General features: G+C 36.2%; 1 non-coding gene across 1 annotated transcript; it reads left to right on the forward strand.

The window, feature by feature from the left end:
- The first annotated feature begins 3,802 nt into the window (after window positions 1–3,802).
- LOC127089420 (small nucleolar RNA R71) lies at window positions 3,803–3,909 on the forward strand. The gene has a single exon (XR_007791018.1). It is a non-coding gene; the product is annotated as a small nucleolar RNA R71 (small nucleolar RNA).
- Window positions 3,910–21,391: the final 17,482 nt, after the last annotated feature.

The raw sequence follows: 21,391 nt of genomic DNA on the forward strand, positions 1-21,391 counted from the left end.
TGCAAGCATAGACATCACGCCACATGGTAGGCCAAAATAGGCCAGATTGAAGAATCTTGGCGTATATCTTAGAGGTGCTCGCATGTCCACCATAGAGTGCAGAATGACAATGCTCGATAATACTATTTACCTCTTCTTCCGAAACGCAACGGCGAAAAATGCCATCTTTACCCCTTTTGAAAAGGAGCGGTTCGTCCCAATAGAAGTTTCTCACATCGTGGAAGAATTTCTTCTTGCGGTGGTAGTCAAGATCAGGGGGTACTATATCAGCAGTTAGGTAATTAACGAAGTCTGCATACCAGGGTACGTTACTTATTGCTAAGGAATTTTGGGAGTGCTCATCAGGGCCTAGGTTATTATCTTCAATGGTTTCTAGTCTAGCTATCAGTCTATCATAGGCGAAATCATCATTTATGGGTACTAGTTCTAGTTTTAGATGTTCTAGCCTAGAAAGGTGATCGGCTACTATATTTTCAGTGCCTTTTTTATCTCTTATATCTAAATCAAACTCTTGTAGTAATAGAATCCATCGGAGTAACCTGGGCTTGGCATCTTTTTTACTTAATAGGTAACGAATGGCAGCATGATCGGTGTAAACTATAATTTTTGCTCCTACTAGATAAGATCTAAATTTGTCTATAGCGAAAACTACAACGAGTAATTCTTTTTCAGTTGTTGCGTAGTTAAGTTGGGCAGCATCTAGGGTTCTACTGGCATAATAAATTGCATGTAATTTTTTTTCTTTCCTTTGTCCTAGAACGGCTCCAACCGCATAATCACTAGCATCGCACATTATCTCAAAAGGTTCTGACCAATCAGGTGGTTTCATAATGGGTGCTGATACTAACACTTACTTTAAAAGATTAAATGCGTCATTACATTTTTCATCGAAAATGAATTCAGCATCTTTCATTAAAAGTCCAGTTAAAGGTTTAGTTATTTTGGAGAAGTCCTTAATAAAACGCCGGTAGAATCCAGCGTGTCCAAGAAAGCTTCGGACTTCTCTGATGTTTTTTTGGTGGTTTTAGGTTTTCTATAACTTCTATTTTAGCTTTATCTACCTCTATACCTTTTTCGGAAACTATATGTCCTAAAACTATTCCTTCGGTCACCATGAAATGACACTTTTCCCAGTTTAGCACGAGGTTCACCTCCACGCATCTCTCCAAGATTTTCTCAAGGTTAGCAAGGCAATTGTGGAAATCTAATCCGCAAACCGAGAAATCATCCATAAACACTTCCATGATACCATCTAGGTAATCTGCAAAGATTGACATCATGCAGCGTTGGAAAGTGGCCAGGGCATTACAGAGGCCAAATGGCATTCGTCTGTAGGCAAAAGTTCCATAAGGGCATGTAAAGGTAGTTTTTTCTTGATCTTCGGGGTGGATAGGTATTTGGAAGAATCCAGCGTATCCATCTAGATAGCAGAAGTAAGAGTGTCTGGCTAGACGCTCCAACATCTGGTCTATAAATGGTAAAGGGAAATGATCCTTCTTGGTTGCTTTATTTAATTTTCTATAATCTATACACATCCGCCATCCTCCTTCTAACCGTTTTGCTACATGTTCGCCTTTATCGTTTTGCACGACTGTGATGCCTCCCTTTTTAGGTACTACATGCACATGGCTCACCCACTTACTATCCGAGATCTGGTAGATTATACCTGCCTCAAGTAACTTAAGAACTTCCTTTTTAACAACATCACTCATTATAGGGTTTATTCTTCTCTGATGTTCCCTGGAGGGTTTTGAATCTTCTTCGAGCGAAATCTGATGCATGCATACGGATGGGCTTATACCTTTCAGGTCAGAGATATTATATCCTAAGACTGAGGGATATCTTCGTAAAACGTCTAAAAGTTGGTTTGTTTCCTCTTGGCTCAAGGTAGCACTGACTATGACTGGACGGTTCATCTCTTCATCGAGGAACTCATATCTCAGGTTCTTAGGCAGTTCCTTAAGTTCTAAGGTTGGTTTCTTAGGGTATGGCATAGGATCTAGGGTAAGGGATAAACATTCGTAAAGGTTATCATCGATGTAGGGTTTCTTAAAATCATTATCTTCCATTATGAGAGTTGATGGTAACTTAATTGTTTTTATAATTTCTTCTTGTTCTAATTCTCTAACACATTCATCAATGATATCTAAGGTATAGCACACGTCTCCCATCACAGGTGCCATAAGAAATTTCGAAAGTATATATTCTATTTTCTCGTCACCTACCTTAAAGGTCAACTTTCCTCTCTTGACATCTATTATGGCTCCTCTAGTCGATAAGAATGGTCTACCTAGAAGGATTGGTATATTATTGTCCTCTTTGATGTCCATGATGACAAAATCAGTAGGGATAAATAACTGACCTATCCTAATAGGGACATCTTCTAGGATGCCTATCGGATACTTAACAGATCTATCGGCTAACTGAAGTGACATCTTAGTGGGCTGTAATTCTCCTAAGTTTAACCTCTCACAAACTGCTAAAGGCATTAAGCTCACATTAGCTCCTAAGTCTAGAAAAGCTTTTTCGATGACATGCATTCCCAAAAGACAAGGAATGGAGAAATTTCTAGGATCTTTATCTTTTTTGGCTAATTTATTCTCGAAAATAGCATTACATTCCAAAGGCTTCGGATCGTCTAGTCTACGTTTGTTGGTAAGGATGTCTTTGAGAAACTTTGCATAAGAAGGTATTTGGGTGATGGCTTCTGTGAAAGGGATTTCTACGTGAAGTTTTTCTATAACTTTAATAAATTTTTGATACTGGTTATTGATCTGGGTTTGTTTGAGTCTTTGCGAATATGGTATAGGTGGTTTATATGGAGGGGGTGGTACGTAAGTTTTATCTTTAGGTTCTTCTCCTTTTTCTCGACCTTCTTGGTTTTCAGATTCCTCTGGTTCCTTTACTTCGTCCTTGGGTTTGGTACATTCCTTAGAAGTTTTGGGTTCACTCAATCTAGGGTTTGGTGGCTCATCATAAGCGTTCCACTTCGTAGGGTAATGGCATTGGCTTGTCCTCTAGGATTTTGTTGAGGTTGTCCAAGGAACTGTCCTCCAGGTGTAGTCTGAGGGGCTTGGTTTAAAGCTACCTGAGAGATCTGGGTTTCAAGCATATTAGTATGAGTAACTATTTGGTCAACCTTGGTTCCTAACTGGGTAATCAATTCGTTAACATGAATGTTTTGGTTCATGAACTCTTTATTTTGTTGGGTTTGAGCGGTGATAAAATTTCCATAATTTTCTCAAGGCTCGACATTGGTGGCACAAGTTGCATAGGTTGATTTGATCTTGGGGCTTGATAACTAGGTCTCGAAGGTGCATTATTTTGGATTGGGTTATTGTTTTTATAGGAGAAGTTCGGATGATTCCTCCATCCAGGGTTATAGGTATTCGAGTATGGGTTCCCTTGGGTGTAGTTCACTTGCTCGGAGTAGGTTTCGTTTAATAGACTGCATTCTGCAGATTGGTGTCCTTTGGTTCCACATATCTCACAATCGGACGAAACTGTGGCTACAGTATTCGAGTTTATGCACATATGCTCGACCTTAAGGGCTAACGCGTCCATTTTAGCTTGCATCATGTCTATAGAGCTTAGTTCATGCACTCCTCCTTGGGCTTCCTTCTTCTCTACTGTCGCTCGTTCGACTCCCCATGATTGATGGTTTTGAGCCATATCTTCGATGAGGGCACTAGCTTCAGGATAAGGTTTGTTCATCAGCGCACCGTCTGCGGCAGCGTCGATGGTCATCTTAGTGTTGTAATGAAGTCCATTATAGAAGGTTTGAATGATTAACCAATTTTCTAAACCATGATGTGGGCATGCTCGTAACAACTCTTTATATCTCTCCCAATCTTCGAACAACGATTCTCCTTGGTTTTGGGTAAATCTAGTTATATGGTTTTGAAGAACGGCGGTCTTACTTGGGGGAAAATATCTAGCAAGAAATACTCTTCTAAGGTTATCCTAAGTCGTAATGGAATTGGGTGGAAGGGAATCTAACCATGATAGGGCTTTATCTCTGAGGGAAAAAGGGAATAATCTTAAACGTATTGCCTCAGGAGAAGCTCCATTGGTTTTAAAAGTGTCTGCTAATTGAAGAAATATTTTTAAATGTTGGTTTGGGTTCTCAGTAGCGAGACCTGTGAATTGTCTCTGTTGCACTAGTTGCAACAGGGATGGTTTAAGTTCAAAATTATTAGCTGGGATGGTTGGGTTTACTATACTAGAACTAGGTTCTTCGTTGGATGGTTGAGCGGAATCCTTAAGAGGTCTTTGGTTTTGATCTTCGGCCATAGCTCTCTTAATTCTATGAAAGAATAAACGTGCGCGAGCGTAACGTTCAGGTTCTGCCAGAGGATATACTAAGCTTAAACTTCCGGTGCTGCGAGTTCTTCGCATTGACCGGCGGGAAATAGCCTAAGTCTAAACGATATAACAACAGGGAAATGAAATTTCACGAAATTGGTCCCTGGCAACGGCGCCAAAAACTTGATGCGTGCTTTTCACAAGTATACGAACGCGTCAGAGTAATATAAAAGATTATCAAATCCATAGAGACCAAGTGTCAATCTATCATTATCTATTATTATGGTGTTTATCAAAGGCAATCAAAATAGGTGTTTTTAGAGTGTGCAATGAAAAGTAAAGTATTGAATAAAGTTCAATTAATAAAGACAGGGTCAAATGTAATTCACATAATCAATTAATAATCCAAGTACTTGCTAATAGAACTACTTATGGGCAGTGTTTCCTACTTTGAAAAGAACTAATTTAATAGGAACTGTCGCTTTCGCGTATTCAGAACCGAGTTGTACTCCCTAATCAAACCCTCTTATTGTCACTTATAAAAAGGCGCGCATTGCGTTAGATTAGTAAACCTATTTTTAAGAAATATAGTATCTTGACTAAGTTGAAAATTATTTTAACCTGGATTTCTTAACCAAAAGAGGTTCTCACGAACCAGACTCTAAACTTATAAACACGTCCAAAAATAGTTTTAAAATCTCTTTTCTTCTTAAGTTAAAAACTCCTAATGAACTAAACAAAGCGCTTTCGCTGTTTTTGAAATAGTTAAAAACAATTAAGTTTAAATAGACGTTGGACGACTTTCGATCTTACCCAACGGAAATTAAGTGCGGGAAAACTTAAGTTGAAAGTTAAAATAGCCCTTAAGTGTTTCTACGAACAATTGTACGGATTATCGGTTCAATTACGATCCTTACATTCTAATCTTATAGATTTAGTTAGACATGGTAAAGTAAAAGTGCATTAATTTAAATAAAAGTAGTGCGAGTGCGGAAAATAAATAAAAGTAGTGCGAGTGCGGGAAATAAATAAAGTAAAGCGAGTGCGGGAAATAAATAAAGTAAAGCGAGTGCGGGAAATAAATAAAGTAAAGCGAGTGTGGGAAATAAATAAAGTAAAGCGAGTGCGGGAAATAAATAAAGTAAAGCGAGTGCGGGAAATAAATAAAGTAAAGCGAGTGTGGGAAATAAATAAAGTAAAGGCAAAGTAATAAAAACCTGCTCCAATCGGAGGGTTGAATAAAGTGCATGCGGAAATGAAAATGGCGGCAGGATTAACTTCCTTCCAAAGTGCTCCAAACTCGATTATAGACTCGATCACAGACTTGATTACATAATTGTGGTAACACCCCAATGCGAAGCGATTACCACTTTAAAATACTGAATATATGCCTAAGTGAAACAAAGTTTGCTCTAAGTTTGCCTCTGCTCTAAGTTTGGATGATTGAATAAGTGATTTCGAGTCTCTATTTATAGGAGAGTAAAATGATGGAAATGACAAGGATGCCCTTCAACTTGAAAATGGGAGGGAAAACTTTTCTTCTTGTGGCGCCCGCCACAAGGCCATGGCGCCTGCCACAAGGCCAATCTGAGGCGCCTTAGTGGAAGTAGTGGGGAATGTGGCAGTTGAGGGAAGTTGAGCTGGGACACGTCATGGCAGGGTCTATGGCGCCAGCCATAGTGGGAGCCACAAGTACAAAATGCTGAATTTTAGGGTTTTTAGCTCTTTTTCACTCCTTTTCTCGATCGGGGGTCCGATTAAAGTAAAAACCTGAAAACAAAGAGAAACATAGTAATAACACAATAAAATGACAATAAAACTACTAAAATGCATGCAAAATCGGAGTCGAAAATACGGTGAATTTCAGTGTTATCAGTCTTCCCAAGCATCCTTATCTTGCTTCATCCTATCCAAAACTTCTTGCAACTCCTATATGCCTTCGATACGAATAGTGGATGGTTTGGCCACTACTAAAGACATAGGTCTCTCATAAGTGTAAGGCATCTTGAACTCCTTTGCTCTTCTCTTCACCCAACTAGTGTAAGGTTCAAAAGCTACACAATTCTTCAATCCAAGCTCACTTTCTCCTTTCCTATGAATATTGTGCCAAACATGCAACATCCTAGCCTTCAATCCTTGAGTGTCTTTTCTTTCTTGGAAAAATAAACCTTCTAACAAAGTGTTACTAGGTTTGTCCTTCATAGTGAACCCAAATTGACGTCTTGCTAAAGCCGGATTGTAGTTGATTCCTCCTTGTGTACCAAGAAGAGGCACATTAGAGAACTCCCCACAACTATCAATAATCTTGATGTTGTCATAAACAGAAGAATACCAAGTGATGTCATTATTGGTGATAGATGTAAGTCTTTGAGACCACCTTAAACAACCCTTGTTTTCTTTAAAGATAGGAAACTGCAGCAAGTGCGAAATAAACCACTTGTACAACAAAGGTGCACAACAGAAAATAGTTCCGTTTCCCTTAGAAGTCCTATGACGAATGGAGAAATAGGTGTCACCAAGCAAAGTTGGAACAAGATTCCCAACCAAAAAAATCATAATATCATTAACATCAACAAAATTGTCAATGTTAGAAAACAAGACCGAACCATAAATGAGTAGGGCAAGAATAGCTTCAAAGGCCACCATGTTATCCGCATTAGCAAAAGAAAAGGCTTTCTCAATCAAAAAAATTAAATTCAACCCTCTGATACATCCTTTGATAGTGAGATTAGCATTTACGTTAGATTTCTTCAGGTGAATAGCTCCAGCAATAACTTGAGACTCCAGAATCCCTTCCAAACCATAAAAATGAACCCTATCAGAAATTGGTATACCCAAAAGATAAGAATACTCCTCCATGGTAGGCAACAACTGATGATCAGGGAAAGTGAAGCACTGGTAGACGGGATCATAGAACTGAACCAGAGTATAAATGAGACCATCCTCAACATCGGTAGATAGAACAGATAAAATTCTTCCAAAACGGTCTCTGAAATCCTTAAGATCATCCCCAAAAGACGTTAGCTTTCTCAATTCCTTAATATTCGGACATCTGAAACTATATTTTGGAGTATTCCTTCTTCCAATATCCATGGTGAAAATATTTGCGATGTTCGCAAATAGAATCGCTAAGTTCCTTGAAAAATGAGAAAAATGCTTATGAATGCAATGAGTGCATGATGCAACAACCACAAATAAGATCGCACAAGGCATACAAGTAAGGTCCAAAGGTTCGAAGTCACGAGCATGGAGCCAAGGGTAAGAACCAAACCACAAGGTATGTAATAAGGGTATAATGACCTGTAGAACAGGGTTCTAAAAAGTTCCCAGAGTCATAATTCCATCTTTCAAATATTATCGACTTAAACGACTATCTTCAAACCAATAATATTCTCAAGAGAAACTCATCTGAGTGTAGTATCGCGTAAAAACTAATTCAAGTCTACACCTGAATAACCACCGCACTACGTTCTGCTAAGATGGGTTACGGGTTCTAAGGTCCTCAGCTTCTCGGGGTCCCAAGTCGGAAAAAGTAATGCCAATCACGACTACTCGTAAGACATCAGTAATCCCAAAGGGACCTACACTGAGCGAGGGATCTTAAGTCAGCTTATTAAGGACTAACTCCACGTAAGACAAACAAGACCGTACCAACCACCTATCATAAGAGCACTCAGGTCCGAGTATAAGACTTATCTCACCACACAGAGATTACCAAGCACCAGGAAGAACAAACAATAACAAACAGCAACAAACATAATATACACATATAAACAAAGATAGGCTAAACCCACTAGGGACTACTCCCCAGCAGAGTCGCCACTTTTCTGGAGCGGTAAAGTTTTTGAGATTAAGCTATTGATTAACTTAACTTATAAAGCAATTGTCTCCATTGCGCTTTTATTATATCTGAAGGAAAAGGAAAAAGAACGAACAAAACCAAAGAAGTTTTTAAAACAAAACTAATAAAAAGAGAGATAAGGGCCCGTGGGTTGGTTATGCAAAGAGAAGTTATGAGCACCCTAAACATCTATAGTACTCTACAGAAACCTCTTTGAAAATATGTATTTTGGCTTTAAAATGATGTTGTTTGCAAATGATTGAGGAAATGAGTAGAGAAATGTTTTTTTATTTTTTGTGTTTGCCAAGACTTCCCGAGTCTCATGCCTACGTACCAACAAAGTGAAATGGAGGATTAAAACCTCGTAGTTCGTAGTAAAAATAACAAAGATGTTTGTTTTGATTCATTTTTAATGAAAATACATTTTGTCATTTTAAGGAGAATACTCAACTAGTCACCCACAAGTATGAGAACTTTACATCACCATAGAGAAGAGCTCAAACTTAGATAAAGATCAACAAGTATGCCACTAGCTCTCTTAGTTGGAAAATAATTATCATTAATACTATGGAGATGAGAGAATTACATCTCAACTATGGAAATGACTCTAAACTTTGAGGAAAAGTTTTAAAAGAAAAAGTGCACAAAGGGCACCAAATAGTTTGAATGAGTTTATGCATTTTTTAAGTCTTTTAAAATTTGTTTGAATATGCTTAATATGTATTAGCATATATTTAAGAAAAGATTTGAAAATCACTTGACAAAAGTCAAGGTTTATTGAGAGAGTGGTTTAAGTTTGAAAATAAGAAGGTTTTGGAAAAGAGAGAAGATTTTGAAAATTAAAGAAGGGGAGGATAAAAAGAGACTATCCTAGAGCATAAAGTAAAATCTAGGAAGAAAAGATCTAACCAAGAGATAGAAAGCTTTATGATATAAGTCAACCAAGAATTCCCTCCTTTGGATTAAGCCTCAAGCAAGCCAAAAAAGCAAAGAAATAATTCATGTATTAGATGAAGCCAAGATAACTAATCCAAGTCTTCAAAAGAAGTCCAAAATCAAAGGTATCAGATGAATCCCAAGGTCTCAAATCACAGTTTCCCAAAGCAAGACTCAAGATCCTAATTCTAAGTCCATAACTCCACAAAAATGCTAAGCATAGTAACCTCAAGTCCATGAATTGAGAGAACCAATTTTTTAGGGGAATTTTCCTTTATTAATGTCTTTAAAAGAAAAAGAAGTCCAAATGGACAAAGGAAAAAGAGCATAAGCATAAACAAAAGTTCAAGTGAAAAAGAGCAAACATGATATGAGATGCTAAAATAAAAGCATAAAGTAAATAGAAAGAAATAAAAAGCATAAGATAAATGGAATTAAAGTAAAGTTAATACAATAAAATGTTATTAATTGATGTTAATAGTCAAAAATAGAAAGATGATTTGTCATTTTTTGGAGAACACTCAACTATTCACCCACAAGTATGAAAATATGGACGTCTACATCACCATGACAAGGGCTCCAACTTGGATAAAATCAACAAGTATGCCACTAGCTCTCTTAGGTGAAAAAGGGATATTATTTTTCACACAATCCCATGAGGAATAAGAGACTTACAATCCCACTTAGGAAAATTACTTGCTTTTAAATTGGGGATAAATTTAACGCTATGTTAAGAAATCGTAATTGAACTTATGTAGAAGTCATAACTATCTGAGGCCGATCAATAATAATGTTTTTCTTAATACATGCTAGAGAAATGATATGTAAATCATTCTCCTAAAGTTATGCCATACAAAAAAGAAAAGAGAATGGATCAAGCACAAGGGCTATGAGAGTGGTCAATTACATCAATCAATACTTCATGATACTTAGGACAAACTCATGCATCAATCCAAAGTACCTTAAGTGATCCATGATCAATTAGGAGGTAGATTTGAAATGATGAAAGATGGATATAAACCATCAAATTGATCAAAAGGAAAAGAAAGATATGAAGAAGAAGAGGACAAGAGAGATCACACCGAAATTGGATCAAAGGTTTGATCAAGTTATCATAAAAATCAATCATCTATTTTGGTGGATTAGGGTTTTCACCCCATCAAACACCCAAGATCCATTGAGTTTGATGAGACCAATGATCAAATCAACTAAGACCCAATGCCAACAAAAGTTAACAAAAGTCAAACAAACATAAAATGCAAGAAATAAAATAAAATGCATCAAAAATATTTTTTTAAATGAATTTTAAAAGGGAAATAAAAGAGAAAACTCATAAAGCCCTTCAAAACACCAAATAAATGGCCAAGAAATTATGGAAGGTTGGAAATAAAATAAGAAGCATAAAATAAAATTTTCAGAATTTTAAAATGCCTAAAAGTATTTTTAAACCTATTAAAATAAGGGAGAAAATATAAAATTCAAGAAAGATAGAAAATAAAGAAAATAAAATGTTGAAAAATAAAAATCAGATGAAGAAGAATAAACGAAAATTTTAGAAATTATTTAGGGATTTTTTTGATGAAAAATGAATTTATTATGAATTTTAAAAGAAAATGAAATTTAAAATGAAAAAAAGAAAAAGAAATAAAATCAGAAAAAACACGGAGCATTGGATCTGAGCTTATTAATTGACGTGGCATATCCAACAATCCTCAGGCTAGGGCGCACCATGGAAATTAGCCAAAAAAACACGGGATTAAATTAAAAATGGACCAATCAGAACATTTAAAATTACCAACGTGTAAGCAAACTAAGATGACATGAGATAACTTCGGTCATCTTCCCTGATGATCCATCACTGGAGCTTCCTCATTTTGCAAATTCAGAGCATGAGACTACCACCAGTGTGATCGCCTCCTCATCACAAATTCAACCTCATGCTCCAAAATCATTTATCTAAACTCAGCATGGGGAACTTCGGAGAAGTCTCAGAAGCAAGCAAGCCACAAAAAATAAAATTAAATGATAAACACGATCACTCAACACTAGATAAGTTAGGAGAAAGCATCAGAGAGTGAAAGACTACATTGCGGTAACTTGTCTGAGTTCAAATGATGCTCAAAACTATTTTTTCTAAATGATGATCAGAAGTTGATGAAGCTCGATCTGGTCAGGGTAATTCAGAAGGTCCCAAAGCTTGGGAATTGTTTCAAAAGCTTCAGAGAAGACCGAAGGTGCTAATGGAATCAAGAAATTGGATTGAAACAAGCTGGAAATCAAAACACGATTGCTCAATTTTCTAGGAAAATTTCAGACTCAAGCAGGGATTCTTTGGCTCTCAAAATCATGTAAATGAATGCAATAGCTTCCCCTATTTATATGGAATGAATTGGGATCCAAATTTGTGTGGAATGATGCTTAATTCGTGCAAAACAAATTTGCTCATGATCTGAGAAAAGTGTAACTTCCAATCCATCAAAACTCAGCCAAATAATGTGTTTTAAGAGTCAACTAACTTCTGGAGACTTGAATAAACATGTTTAGGTCCAAAACATGTGGTAAATTACCTTGTAGTTGAGACTAGTAAAGTTCAAAATTCGGATAATGGTGATTTCTTCAGTTCCAAGTCACCATGTTCAACTCAATGGGGCATCCTGCTCAAGAGGCTTTTTGATCCCATTCTTCTTGCAATTTGTTGACATCATATCAAAGATCACAATTTGCCAAGAAATATTGAATTTGGATGCTTGACCACAAAGTTGTGGCATGTTGAAATTAGCATGAAAATCTGGTAATATAACTTAGAAAATTCTAAGTCCCAAATGGCTGAAAATGACATGTAATGTCTTAGAATTCCATGGCCTTCCAAGCATAATTTGACTTTGATCCTTGAAGTAAACTTTTAGAGGGAATCACAAATGATTTCTACAAAAATAATCAGCCTCAAATGTTGAAAATTGAAAAAGTTATAATCTTTTAAAGTTGAGAAAAAGTCACTTGAAAATAGGTCAAATTTCACTAAATCCATAAATGACCTATAATATCTTCAAACTTTTGATGACCCTTCAAGCCTAATTGGCTCTTATCATGCAAAGATAAGTTGTAGAGGATATTGATAAGAGTCATATTCAAAAATAAGCATTCAAAAATGTTGAGAATTGAAGGAGTTGCGATCCTTTGAACTTATACTTCAAATGTTAACTTTTTGGTCAAACCTCTTGGAATAAACTTATGTACTTGGACTTTTCTTGCACTCCAAAGTACATGGATGAACATATGAACTCAAAAGAAGGTGTCCTTGAATTTATTTGATTGAATTTCTCAAAGTTTGAAGTAATTTGTTGAAGAATGCATGGAAATAAACCCATGAACCTTTGACTTCTCTTGAAAAATAAGCAACAAAACTTTGAGGTACTCTTGATCAAAATGAGATTGAAAGATGCTTAGACCTTAGAGATGATGTTTTGAGAGATAGCCCCTTGAGAATCAATGGTTGAACACATTTTGACTTGAGGAATCAACACACACCCTAGTTGAGTAACCAATGCTTGATGCTCTTGATGAAAAACCCCACCTTACACAATAAACTTAAAGAAAACAAGACATATTTTTGCTATTTTGATTAGTGGTTAGATTAGAAATGAACATATAAACACAAAGGTAAAACACCAACAAAGAAGTGCTTGATGATCCTTGCAAAAGGCAAACTCAAAGATGAGAGAGAGAGAGAGAGAGAGAGAGAGAGAGAGAGAGAGAGAGAGAGAGAGAGAGAGAGAGAAAGTCAAGATGTGACCTTGTTTGTATGCAAGGATGCAAATGATATGTGGGATCTTAGGGTTAAAAATTAGGGTATTTCACTAGGTATCTACCAAAAGGTATAATAGACTTGAAAGGTCACATCAACATTCCTTGAGCCTTGTAAAACAAAACCCTAGTTGATTCTTTTTTGAAATCTGGAGTTTGATAAGATGGGTCTGTCTAGGAGACAAAGTATGGACCATATGCATCTATTGCCTTCAGATTCTGAGCTATCACTAGAGGTTGGAACACCATAATCAGAGTTTGAACCTTCTGAGGCTAATGAGCACATTCAGAGTCATCAGATTCTGATCATTCATAATCGGAGTCACTTTGCTTCTCCAAAAATGCATTTAATAGGATCAATTCAGAGTTGTATTCTAAGCTTATGATCCTGCACACTTGAACATATGTTAGTATACCCATTTATTCTTTAAGTACTTTGTTATCATCAAAATCCAATGGATATGAACAATTTTATTCCAACAATCTTCCCCTTTTTTATGATGACAAACAAATGTATTTAAGAACAATGGTTGGTCAGTTTAACTAACTTGACAATATTATAATATGAGGTTTGTAATCCCCCCCTGAGTCTAATTGTCCAAAGGTTGAGGTGTGAGCTCCCCCCTAGTCCTATCCAAGATAATTAAATTTATTTTGATGTAATAATGTTTAGATAAAGTAATATCAAAATAATTAGGGTTTGAGTAAGTAAAAGCATTCAAAAATACTTTTATCCTCTTAAATACACCCATGAATTTCTCCCCCTTTTGTCATTAACAAAAATTGAATAAGGACATGTCAACATAGACAGAGAGAAAAATATTAGGAATGACAAATATGTGGGAAAAATTTAATTAAAAAAAAATAGAAAAAACAACTTTTGCACTTCCCAACAAAGAGGTTAAAATGTTTATGCACTTCTCAAGACGGTCACATGTCATGTAGAAATTGCAACCATTAGATCAATCATTAAATCTTCAGATTTTTCAACTTCCAAAAGCAACATTCAATTCACTCAAACTCTTCTATAAAAGCACAACTTCATATATAGACATTTGTCGCAAAAAATACCCGAGCGTAAGGAACGCTTGAAATATAAACAAAATAGAGTCGCTACCGAACTTTAGTTATTCCCAAAGAGGGGAAGGGAAAATATCGATAAAACCCACAAAAAAAAAGAAATTGTCGTCGCAACCAAATCGGGTTCGGGAGTCAATTATGCAAGGGGAAGGTATTAGCACTCCTCATATCCATCGTACTTGATGGGACCTATTTAGTTAGTTTTGTGTTAGAGTGTTAGCGTGATATCGTTTACGATCTTCTATCTATCGAGTGAGAAAAGAGAAAGAAAGAAAGGAAAGACTTAGGGGTTTCTTAATATTAATGTGCCTTATAAGATTTTGCAATCTTGCTCCTACGTATCTTCAGGTGCTATGAAGAACTCAAGGCATACGTAGTTCTACCCTAAGAGAACTACTGAATGGATTGATTTTAAAGAGAATGATGCTTAGATCACATTTGAGAAATTAAACCTTTACTTATTGCTCGCTCTTCGAGGTTGGAGTCTTTGTTTGTTTTGCATCAAAATGGATGTTGCATACTCTTTTCTGAAAATGTTTTCGGGGTCGCACAAGGGCGGAAAACAAGTTTGATAAGTTTTGAGTTGATTTTAAGTGGAGACAGGCATCTAAGAAGGGAGCTCTACTACAGTACTTGAATTCCTAAAAAGGAAGAGGCCTAAGCCCAATCTCTCTCTTTTCATCCAAAAGTTTGTTATGAAAAATGTGGCAAATTAGGTCAAAGTTCATTAACGGAAGACGATTATTCAGACATGGAGCTCTACTGTAGTGTCCAAATAATCGGGAAAGAGAAGGTCGATACCCAATCAATCTTTTTCTTCTATAAGATAAATGACCTAATTTTGGTAATTATTGTATGTTAATATGGAAGACGAATGTTTGAACACGGAGATCTACAGCAGTATCCTAATATTTGAAACAGAGAAAGTCTAAACCTAATAAGTTCTTCCATTTTTATTATAAAAGCTTTTAAAACAGGGAGACGACTTGACGTTGGATCAAGCGTCTGAAGTTGATTTATGAAAAGAATTTGGATGTGGCAGAGGCTTTCTCGACTTTGTATTCGATTTGTATTTAATTTGGGAAACAAACTCGACGTTGGATCAAGTATTTGTTTTTGTTCTTTTTTCTTGAAATGGTTTATTTTAATCTTTTGTTAACAATCAACTGATATAGTAAAGTAAATGAAAGCGGTAAATTTATTACATATTTTAGGGAATGGGGGTACAGTTTATCGAATGGGGATACAACACAATAATTAAATGATATAAGCTTTGAAAGACAATTGAAAAAAATAAAAGAATCTCGTTGTAAGAAGGCCCAAGAGAAATCTAAGGGTCGAGGTAAAAATGAAGAAATTAATCTAAAATAAATTCAGCGCTATGTTAAGCAATCGTAAAGCGATTCATGTAGGAATCACCCTATCTGAGGCTAGTCAAGAAAACTCTATGCACTTGAGAAATTTCTGAAGTTAAATTGAATTTTTAACTTCGAAATTGCAAGGCATGTGTGAAAGACCGATTTTAAACGACAAAAAGAAACAGAAGTTAAACTAAAATAATTTAACGCTATGTTAACCAATCGTAAAACGATTCATGTAGGAATCACCCTATCTGATGCCGGTCAATACAATATGTGCATTCAAACTTGTTTGAAAACAAAAATCAAATTTATGCTTCGAATTCGCAATACAATGAAAAAAAATCAATAACCACTTAAAATTAATCAACTAAGACTATAATGAACTAATAAATTAAAACAAAAATAAATAAATAATAAATAATTAAAATTCATCAAAAAATAAATAAACAAATAAACCCACATGGATGTTTAAATAATCATAAGGGGTGAAGATTAACAAGAGCTATATGGGCCATAGCCCGATGTTAATATTAAGTCCAAAAACAAATGTCAATAATCCCTCATATCATAATAAGAATAAATGAATAATAATAAAAAGATAAATAATAAAATAAAATAAAACATGGAATAAAACTTTGAATGCTATTATACCTAAAAAAAAACGAATCTCATGGAAGAAAAGGAAAAACATGGTACACTATTCACCATCTTAACATGACAACCAAGTTGTAAATTTAAGTGAAAAATCTTACCTTTAAAAACCAGTACGATTGTTAGCAACATCCCCCCACAAATCACTATCACGAAAATGCAAAAATGGTATAACACAACACACACAAGATGTAATGCAGTAATTTGGCCAAACTGAAACATTACCGAAACTCCTTGCTGGATGTAATGACGATGAGATCGATGCGGATGGTGTAAATGCAAGTTTGGTAATGAAGAAGATCCATTCATGGATTCTACGGTGTTTTACATTTTATGGGTGGGCTGACGGTGGTTTGACGGAAACCATTGATGTGGTGTCGGTTTGAAGGAGTTTTCCGATTGCGTTTTGTGTTATTGTTTTGATGGAAGAGAGGTTGATTGATCAGTGCATTTTGATGCATATTCTTTTATATTTATATTTATGTATTTCCATGTTTTTGTTTGGTTATTTTTCCCTCTGAATGTGTTTTTATAATTTATCTTATTTTTACACTTATTTGTTTTTCGCAGTTTATTTTCAGCATTAGCAGTCTGTACGAATAAATTCATAACTGGAGCTAGGAGTATCGGATCGAGGCGTGCTACCAATCGTTGGAAAGCTAAGAGAAAGAGCTACGACTTTCATGAAGAAATCAGAAGCTAATTCGGACTGTAGCATGGTTTAAAAATCCGTTGAAGCCTTCAGCACTAGATTTATATTTTGTGTTGGGTTATTTAGTTTGAGCCTGAGTTATGTTTTGACCAAATTAGGTTTATTCTACTTTTCATATAACCTAAGCAGCCGAAAACAGTACAGGGTATCTCTCTAATTCGAAAATTTGAAAGTTTGTACGAATTCCATGGAGAACTAATCTCTCTGATTCGATCTGCCGTAATTCAGGTTCCAAAACTTGAGATTATTATAATGTTAATTTTAGTTTAATTCATTTCAATGATATTTTGTGTTCTTGTATGCTTAATTCGATTGCATGAAGTATATTGATTCAATTTGGTTGATTGTATGATTCTAACATATGCACGTCACGTTTGCTTAATTCGTTTTTGTGTCTGATCAATCATGTTTGCTTAATTCATGAAAACTTATTTCGTTTGCTTAATTCGGACAATAGGATCATACATCTCACAAACTTCACCGCGTTTGTCATTGAGTTTGTATCCAAATAGGAATAGACAATCCGCTTAGGGTATTAAAATCATATTAATCGATGATATTAGGAACTGAATCGGTAGATTGAATTATTTCATAATCACTTATTTCATAATAGCTTATTTCAAGAATTGCTTTTAATAATCATTTTTTCTTAATCGAACACCAAACCAAATAACCCCCCCTTAATTCGATTTACCTTTGGATAATAATAATCAAGAATCCTTGTGAGAACAATATCCGAGTTAAAATTGTCGCCGTACTAGGTTTTTGAAAAACACTCGTTTTGACCCGCCGTGACAGCGGATCATATTGGCTCCGTTGCCGGGGATTCTTGTAGATTTTAACCATCATTATAGTCTAACTATTATTATAGTCATAAGTGTTTTTGTATTTTTTTGCCCTAACTTTCTTGCGTATTGGTCTTTTTGCGGTTTAGGATAAAAAATAATCTGTTTTTAAACAAATTGCCTCAGATTATTCCGATTCTTTGTCGATTCATTAGGAAAAAATTAAGGATCGAAAGCCTCTATTTAGGAACTAAATAATGAATGTCGCCCTAAAAAATCGAAATTCCTTATTTTTCTATTTTTTATGATTTATTTTCTGTTTTTGTAGTTTCAGAAAATTCCGCAAAAATTCTCAAAATTCTTAATTGACGTTATTAGATTAATTTTCGTGTTTTTGTATTTTTGTATTTTATTTTAATCATTTTTTTCGTATTTCAGTTGTTTTTACTTAATAGGGACATTATCAGTATTTTCCTATTTGATGTTGCATTGCTGAGTTAGTTGTGTTTTCTCATTATTTGTTGATTTTTTTCTTTTCTATTAAGTTTAACATGGTTGACAATAGAACCTTAAGGCAATTGGTTGCACCTGATGTGAATTATAATGGCTTGTGTATTGAATATGATGTTGTTGCTGTTCCTTTTGAATTAAAATCGGGTTTAATACACTTGTTGCCCAAGTTTAATGGTCTTGCAGGTGAGGATCCGCACAAACATTTGAAAGAATTCCAGGTGGTGTGTTCTACACCATTGAAGCCTGAAGGGATCACTGGAGATCACATCAAACGTCGAGCTTTTCCTTTTTCATTGCAGGGTGCAGCAAAGGATTGAATATATTATCTCGAGCCAAATTCAATTGCAAGCTGGAATGCCCTGAAAAAAGTGTTCTTAGAGAGATATTTTCCTGCTTCCAGAGCTGCCTCGATAAGAAAGGAGATTTGTGCTATTAGACAGAGTAATGAGTCATTGACCGAGTATTGGGAGAGATTCAAACACTTGGTATCCAGCCGCCCTCAGCACCAGATCACCAAGCAACTACTCATCTAATACTTTTATGAGGGTTTGATACCGATGGATAGGAACATTCTTGATGCTGCTAGTGGTGGAGCACTTGTTGATAAGACTCCAGCTGCTGCCAAAGCCCTTATCAAAAATATGTCCCTTAATTCCCAACAGTTCACTACTAGAGACAATTCTGTGCAAAGCAAAGGCCTGAATCAAATTCAGGTTTCTTCCAACAAAGCTTTAGAGACCAGAATTGACGAGCTCACTGCCTTAGTCAAACAGCTGGCAGCAGCAAAACCTCAAACAACAATAGTGTGTGGTATTTGTACTTCTCATGAGCACCCTACCGATACTTGTCCTATTCTGAGAGACGAGTCCATTACTGAGCTGCCTCAAGCTTATGCAGCCAACCTTTACAATCAAAACAGGTACAATAATACTCCTGACCTGTCCACCAACAAATACCATCCCAATTGGAGGAATCATCCCAACCTTCGATATGGAAACCCACAACAGAACCCACCTCAAGTGGCTGCCCCTGCACCTTCTGGACCATCCTTAGAAGATCTTGTCAAACAAATGGCCGCCAACAATCTCCAATTCCAACAAAGGACCGATTCTAGCATTCAGACCTTAAACACACAAATGTGACAACTTGCTACTCAAATAAATAACATGCAAGCCCAAGGGTCGAACCAGCTTCCAGCCCAAACTGTTGTCAATCCAAAGGATTCTAATGCTAATGTGAGTGCGATTTCGTTGAGATCTGGAAAGGTTACAGAAACAACCCCTGAAAAAAATTAAAAAATTATTGAGGTAACATTTGAACCTGAACCTACTCCATCTGAACCTGTTTCATCTGAAAAAAATTAAAGAAAAGGAGTATGTGTCACCAGTCCCCTTCCCACATAGAGTTCTGAAAAATAAAAGAATAGAGGAGGGAGACAAGGAAAGAGAGATATTGGATGTCTTTAGAAAAGTTGCGGTAAATATTCCGCTTCTTGATGTAATTAAACAGGTTCCTAAGTATGTAAAGTTTCTGAAGGATTTGTGTACAAATAAGAGGAGGATTAAAGGAAGTGAGAGAGTTAACTTGGGAAGAAATATTTCTGCTTTTATTCAGCCCAAGCCTTCATCTGAAAAAGTTACAGCCGAGAAAAATGTTTCAGCCATCACTCAGCTCTTGCCACAAAAGTAGAAGGATCCGGGAACTTTTACGAGCCCTTGTACCATCGGGGATAGTAAATTCGAGAATTGCATGCTTGATTTGGGAGCGGACATTAATGTTATGCCTACTTCTATTTATAATAACCTTAATCTTGGTCCTTTGCAACATACATGTTTGTTCGTCCAACTGGCGAACAGGAGCAATGCACGCCCGATTGGCGTAGTGGAAGATGTCCTTGTCCAAGTTAACGATTTAATTTTTCCTGCAGATTTTTACATTCTGGACATGGAAGGAGAGACTAAGACAAGCAAAGCTCCCATCATTTTAGATAGACCGTTAATGAAAACGGCGAAGACAAAAATTGATGTTGACGATGGAACCATGTCCATGGAATTTGGTGACATTGTCGCAAAATTTAACATTTTCGATGCCATGAAACACCCTTTTGAAGAGCATTCCGTTTTTCATATGGAATTGATATCTGAGCTGGTTGAGGACACTTGTTCTGATTTATTTTCACTTGATTTTCCATCTTTATCTAGTTTCGATGATATTTACTCATGTGTTGATTGTACTGACACTAACCTTTGTGTTGTGTGTGCTGAGATTGATGCTGCCTTGCAGCCTGATACATTTCCTACAGGTGAAGTTGTTGCCAATGAAGTTGTTTTTGCAGTTGATGCTCTTGACATCCCGGCTGCCCCAAGCATTCCATCCATCGAGCAACCCCCGTCTTTAGAGCTGAAACAGCTCCCTAAAAACCTGAAATACGCTTATTTGGATACTAATGAAAAACGCCCTGTTATTATTTCTTCTAACCTTGATTTCAATCAGGAAGACAAGCTTTTGCAGGTTTTAAAGAAGCACAAGAAGGCAATCGGGTGGACATTAGCCGACCTCCCAGGTATTAGTCCGTCGATGTGCATGCACAGGATATTACTTGAGGACGGAGCGAAAATAGTAAGGCATCCCCAAAGGAGGCTTAATCCTTTGATTCTTGATGTTGTGAAGAAGGAGGTAACCAAACTCTTGCAAGCAGGTGTCATTTATCCTATCTCTGACAGTAAATGGGTAAGCCCAATGCAGGTTGTACCTACGAAATCAGGACTCACAGTGGTAAAAAATGAAAAGAATGAACTTGTTCCCACTAGAGTTCAGAACAGCTGGAGAGTTTGTATTAATTACAGGAGATTGAACCAGGCTACGAGAAAGGATCACTTTCCTTTACCGTTCATTGACCAAATGCTTGAACGGCTTGCTGGTAAATCACATTACTGTTTTCTTGATGGTTTTTCAGGTTACTTTCAGATTCATATTGCACCGGAAGATCAAGAGAATACCACTTTTACTTGTCCCTTCGGTACTTTTGCTTACAGGAGGATGCCTTTTGGTCTTTGCAATGCTCTTAGCACTTTCCAGCGATGCATGATTAACATTTTTCTGATTTCATTGAAAATTGCATGGAAGTCTTTATGGACGATTTCACTGTCTATGGTTCCTCTTTTGATGCATGCTTGAGCAGCTTAAGCTTGATTTTAGAAAGATGCATTGAAACTGATCTCGTTTTAAATTATGAAAAATGCCACTTTATGGTTGATCAGGGAATTGTATTGGGTCACATAATTTCAAAAAAAGGAATTTCTGTTGACCCTGCTAAAATAGATGTGATTTCTACACTGCCTTACCCTTCTTGCGTTCGCGAGATTCGTTTTTTTCTTGGTCATGCAGGTTTTTACAGGCGTTT

This window comes from Lathyrus oleraceus, chromosome 5, assembly GCF_024323335.1.
Source record: "Lathyrus oleraceus cultivar Zhongwan6 chromosome 5, CAAS_Psat_ZW6_1.0, whole genome shotgun sequence".
Classification (NCBI taxonomy): Eukaryota; Viridiplantae; Streptophyta; class Magnoliopsida; order Fabales; family Fabaceae; genus Lathyrus; species Lathyrus oleraceus.